The sequence below is a fragment of the Meriones unguiculatus genome, chromosome 5 (assembly GCF_030254825.1).
Source record: "Meriones unguiculatus strain TT.TT164.6M chromosome 5, Bangor_MerUng_6.1, whole genome shotgun sequence".
NCBI lineage: Eukaryota > Metazoa > Chordata > Mammalia > Rodentia > Muridae > Meriones > Meriones unguiculatus.
In genome coordinates this window covers 112,762,736-112,769,261 of record NC_083353.1, presented here as the reverse complement: position 1 = coordinate 112,769,261, position 6,526 = coordinate 112,762,736, and positions in this window count along the sequence as shown.

The following is a 6,526-nucleotide window of genomic DNA, read 5'->3' as shown; positions in this document are numbered from 1 at the left end:
CATTGCAGTGCTGCTGTTGACCAGCTTTTGGTGCTCATGTCAGTGTTTGTTTTATTACTCTAAGTTGGCAAGGCTGTACATATATTTATTTTTGGGGTAAAGGTAATGGGAGGGTGGAAAAAACAAGCCATTATTATTGCTGGTCTGCTCTTGGATATAGCTCCTTCGTGTCTAATAGCAAATAAATTTCAGATGTAGGCTCCAGTGGGAATAGAAGTGAATCTAAGATTTAAAAAAGCAGAAGACCTTATGCTATGTTAATTCCCAATTCTCTTACAATTGTTTATTACTTTTTGTCATTCTTTTCCTTTCCCCCTGATTTTTCAGTATAGGTAAATAGTTTAAGGAAATGTACATTCATGGCCAGTCCTTTTTAAGGGACTTACTGAATATTAACTCTTGCAAAAACAATACCCAATGCTTATGGGCATACAAATGCTACCCTATTTTAAATGTAGGTGGCGTATGTGTTCGTGTTTTAATGTATTCAGAGCCATTGGGCAATAAGCAGTCCAGAACACTGAATCTCAAGCAGGTAAAGCACCTAATACCCTTAGTTTCTAGAATTACTTTATATTCATGTCTTCCATGGTTCTTTGGGTAGTCTCTGAATTTGAAATTTGTAGGAGTTGTAGACCATCTAGATAAAGTTTAAATCACACATTTATTAATAACTCTTAGGGATACGTAAGGAAATAATAGAAGGCGGCTCTGAGATAATGACTATGGAGTGTATAATCAATTGTTCCTCTTGCTTTTCATTTTTAATTTTCCTGGCTTAGCATGGACACTGATTATACATTATTTGATTTTCTGTGATTGGATTTTTTTCTCCTGATTATTGAGGTGGGATGGGCAAGATATGAAAATGTTGATTCACATGTGAAAATATGAAATGTTAAAGCTTTTGTTTAATTTGAACAATAAGCAAGGCCTTTTTCTATATACCCTTCTGCTGCAGCAGAGAGCTAAACGGGTAGGTGGCAGCAGAGAAAGAACTCTTCAGATTGACGGCTGTTGACATTAAACCTACACAGGAGAGGAAATAACATGTGACGCAGCAGGTGGAGCAAGGAAGGGAGAGGCGAAAGCTGGACTTAGGATGGCTGCCTCTTTACTCTCAATGGTGAGTTATTTCCAACCCAGAATGAGTATTTGGCTGCCACCAGTGTTGTGTAGGCTGTATTGTTGCATCCTGCGGTGCTATGTAAACTTGGATATCTGCCATTCTCTGCTTCAGGTTGAGCCTGAATTTATATTATCATCCTTTATTTTGAAAAGTACTAGCACTATTATATTCTTTATTTTGAAAAAGTACTAGCACTAGAACAAATTATATTTCCCCCAATACATATCTTCAATGATGGCAAAAACCATGTTGAATGCAATTTTATTTTGAACTATTTTGTGAAATTAAGACCTCCCCTTTAGTAGGAATGCTGGAAGGGTAGCTAAAGAATATGATATGCGGGCTGGAGAGATGGGTCTGGAGAGATGGGTCAGAGGTCTTACAAAGATCCTAAGTTCAGTTCCCAGCAACCACATGGTGGCTCATAATCATCTATAATGAGGTCTGGTGCCCTCTTCTGGTGTGACAGCACACATGCAGGCAGAATGCTGTGTAAATAATAAATAAATCCTCCCCTGTTAGTGGTAGGATTGGGGAGGAATAAGGAGGGGGCTACGGCTGGGATACAAAGTAAATAACTTGGTTAATATAAAAAATAAATAGAAAAAAGAATGTGATATGCAAAAGTTATAGAGTGATAAGCTCTGTTCTCTGCTGGCCACCTCAGTTTCCTTGACAGTGCAAACTCATCCCTTCTGTGCTCCTGCCCATGTGCTTTCCTTTCTCCCCCCCCCTTTTTTTTCTCCAGTCTATCTGTCTCTCTCTCTCTCTATCCTCTTACTCCTCCTTCCCCTCTTCTTCTCCCTTTTTCTCTCCCTCTCCTCACCTTTTTTTTCTCTCCCCCTCATTCTTCCTGTGTGTCAAGATTTTTACTTCTTCAGTGTTGGTTCCCCACCACCACCACCACCACCACCACCACCACCTTAATACACATACTTTTGTATCTTGTTTTTGTGACAGGTCTGAACATAGCCCTGGCCACCCTTGAACTCACATAGATCAACCTGCCTCTGCCTCCAGAGTGCTAGAATTAAAGGAATATGATTTTTTTGTTTATTTTTCTGGGTTTTCTTTTCTCAATTTGAGATAGGGTCTTACTGTAGCCCTAGCTGGCTGGAAGTCACCCTGCAGACCAGGCTGACCTCAGATTCACAGAAAAGATCTATCTGCCTTCCTCTGCTATCATGCCTGGATTTCTTTTTTTCTTAAGGTTTAAGGCATGTTGTGTGTCTTGTCTTCCTTCCTGCCTTTCCCTCCTTTTCGTTTGCATTGTATGTCTAGAACTGCCTGGGCATTAACTGCCTTGCTGCATTTCTGTAATTCTAGCACTTGGGAAACCCAAGCAGAAGGAGCAGGAATTTAGGGTCATATTTGCTGTAAATGAGGTGAGGCCAGCATTGGATATATGAGAATGAGCCAGAAAAGAAATAAGAGAAAAAAGGAAGGGGATAGAGAAGAAGGGAAAGAAGAAATGAATTCTATTAGGCTGAGTAGAAGAAAATAAATGGTATTTTGAAGTCCCCAAGATAAAATACCAAGTCTTAATAAGCAGACCTATTTACTTAAAAACTATTTAACTAGGCACCTTATTTCTATCATCCAGGTTGTTTAAAATCATTTTTAACAGTAATGAAAGGCCAGTGAATTGTTATGCATAAGCACACAGGGCCTCATCGCATGCTGGCCAGATGCTCCACCAGTGATATTTAGATTCTAGCCTCAACTTAGCATTGTTTGTTTGTTTGTTTTAATTTGGGAGCCAAGAGGGGGGCCCATGCTTTTAATACAGGGTCTCTATGTGGCTCTGCTTCACACGCCACCATGCCCAGCTTACCTCCTCATTTTTAAATTGAAGGAAATCCTGCAATCTAAATGAGTTCTGCTTATTTAGAAACCTATATGTTAGAGAAGTTTTAGTCTTCCAGATAAAACTCATGTTTGTTTTATTTTGCCTCAGTGTCTCATAGTTCAGGCTGTCCTCACACTCCTGATCCTTCTGCTTTTACCAATAAGTCAGACCTGCACACCGTGAATAGCCCAGATAAATGGTAAAACTGAGTGACCCCAAGAGGGAATCTCAGAGCATATTTGTTAGGTGCCTTATTGTTACATAGAAGTAATTGTTCTCAAATTGTACAACAATAGAAATAGGCTATTCAGAGATAGGTGATTATTAATGGCTCCTGCTAACCTCTCTAATAGAGTTATTGGTCCACAAATACCTACCATAGACGTTTGCAAAGATTAGTTACTTAGTGGAGTCTTGAATTGAAGCTCAGGTTAGTCAGGCCTGCACTTTCAGCACCTTTTACATACTGAGCTATTTCTCAAGTCATAGGCAAGTCTTCTAACCCCGCTGAACCGGAGCTTGAACCCCAGAACCCATGGTGGGAGAAGAGAACCAGTTCCCAATAGTTGTCCTTTGATCACTGCCTGTTTGTGTGCTTATATAATGAACATCATAATGACTTAAATAAGCTAGAAAAGGTTTACCACGGTTACAGAACCAGAACTAACCTCACTCTTGTACTTTAGCTTGCCCTTACACTTCATACCATGCACTCTTTAACAGCTACTAGACGCATGCTCTGGAGTGGAGCTGGGCTTGCCCAGTGTAAGCATGGGGTCTTTTCCGAACGCTTGTTAATGTGATCTGTAACTTGTGTGTTTGCATGCATGTTTACTGTTTATATGCACTTTTTACTTGGCTCAGCACTTAAAGTGTTTCCTGTCCTTTGCAGACCTTAGTTTGGTTCCTAGCACCCATATCAGGTGGCTCACAACCTCCTGTAACTCCAGCTCCAGAGGATTCAACTTCTGGCAGCTGCCAGCACTTTCATTCTTGTGTTTCATTCTTGCCCACACACATACACACAATTAAAAATAATATCTTTTGAATTAGAAAAGATACAAAGATGCCTTTGTGGCCTTTAGAATTTCTGTTGAAAAAACACGTTAAGTCCATGAAACCTGCCTCTTTTACACATCCCATTCCTATTCCAGAAAATAGTCTGTCACAGAGACAATCTACTCTAAAGTTCCTTCTTGTCCTTGTAGATTTTAAAACTAAAAGAGGGACAGGGGGAATAATAACAGAGTACAACAACTGCTTGTTTAAATATGCAGTGGATTTTGTCTAAAAAAATTGTTTAAAATATATCACCTTGTATTTTAAAAAGTTACTCTAATAGCCAGGCGTGGTGGTATTTGACTGTAATCCCAGCATTTGGGGAGGCAGAGGCAGGCAGATTTCTTGTGAGGTTGAGGCCAGCCTGGTCTACAAAACAAGTACAGGACAGCCAAGGCTATGTGAGAAAAACTGTCTCAGGAAAAAAAAAAAAATTATCCTAATACTTAAAGTAGTCTACTGCCTCAGGAGCTATGTCCCAGTCAGTGATTTTGGCTAGAATATAGAAATGTTAAATTTTTCTAAGGCTGAAAGAGATGATGAACTTGAATATTAATCTGAAGTAAAAATTTTATCATGCATGTAATTATTGAAAATTTAGCCGCCTAGAGGACAAGAGTAAGAGAATTAAAGTTGAATTGTGTTTGTTTAGGTATTGTTCAGTAGTTTTATTTCCTATGTAAGAATTTTTATTTTTGCTTTAGTCTCTTTTGCTGGTACAGTTCTGAGTGTGGCAACACACTCATCTACAGTAGCATTGCTAAAGAAACACTAGTAGGGATCTGGAGAGATTGCTCAGTGGTTAAGAGCACCAGCTCCTCTTCCAGAGCACCCAGGTTCAATTCCCAGCACCCACATGGCAGCGCAGAGTATCTGATACCCTCACACAGACATACATACAGGAAAAATACCAGTGTACATAAATTAAAAATAAATAAATTTTTTAAAAAAGAAGAAACACTAATAGAACCCGGGGTTCTAGTTTTAAACACTTGTGACCACTCAATACCTCAGAATGGATTTGAGTTTTAGTTCTGTTGAATATCCTAATCTCTGAGAAAATATACTTAGCTAGATAATCTGCTTAAAATAAGTTAATAAACTGTAGGAAATGAAAAAGGCAAAGGGAAAAAATGAGCTGCTGTGCTGGCGGTGTCTTGTTGGTGCTGTGAGAGGCTGTCTTCCGGGTAGCCCTGGGCGGCAGTTCTCCCGGTAGCCCGGGTGCCCAGAACCTGCAGGCTGTCCTGCTTCAGTCTCCAAGTGCTGAGGTTGAGGGCTCACTGCCTTTATGAACATTAAATATTTTCTAAGTTACAATTAGAGTATCTTTGTTAACTAAGATCACCAAGTCAGAGAACGGTAACAGAAACTGCAGTTTTGTGATGCGTTGTGATGTTGGTTGGCTTCTTGTCTGTCCTTTCTCTTTTTTCCCTTATCCCCACGATAGAGACTATTTAAATCTGTGATTTAAGTAAATTTTGTTTTTACCCCCAGGTTCTCTTGAAGTAACCAGTGATCTTCTGGATGAAGACAGAGTTGAGTTATTTACTCTTTTAAAGTGGAGAAATAATGCAGGATAAGAAAGCAGTAGTTCTTTCCACCTTGCTGCACATAGTGTTTTGTTTTGGTTTTTCTCCTAAACTAGAAACCCTGAATGGAGCTGAAGCAAGCGCGTGCAGCGTGACTGTTCTTCTGCAGCCCTCGTCTCCACCCACTCCGTCGCAGGCTCACCTTAGCCGGGGTAGTTGTCTCTGCTTCTCAAGTGGGCACACTACAGCAGTGTTGGGTGCTTTCCTCCGGTCCCTTTCTGAATGCTCATGTTGAATAATTGCTGCTGTAATTAACCTCTGAAGAACACTTTGGATAGTCATATTGCCTCAGATTTCTATTCTAAAACTTATGGTTGCGTGGACTTTGGACACATCGCTCTATATAATGTAGAGCATATTTCAAAAGAAAGTAAATGAACTTAGTTTGTAGGATTAATACATAAGAATTACCATATGGTATGGTATAGCATGTTACCCATTGTTGAGTATTTAACACTGTCAAATCTTAGGCATTTGGTTATTGATAACTTATTCAAAACTACTGATTATTTAGTTAACTTGGTTCACCATGGGGTCCTGCCCATGTTGGCAAGCACTCTACTACTGAAATAAATATATTTGTAAGATTGGTGTTTCTATTTAAATTCTTAGAACAGCTTTTGCTTAGATGGGACCTTGTGCTATGTGTGCTTGTGACATTTTTTGGTAGACTCATTCTTTTACACAGTTTGTTGGCTGAATTGTGTCGAAAAACCTCATTTAAGCCAGACATGGTGGTACGCTCCTTTAATGCTTGGGAGGCAGAGGCAGATGGTTCTCTTGAGTTTAAGGCCAAGCCTGGTCTACAGAGTTCCAGGATAGCCAGGGCTGCATAGAGAAATCCTGTCTTGAAAATCAAAACAAACAAACCCTGAAAAAAACAAATTAAAATAGGGGAAC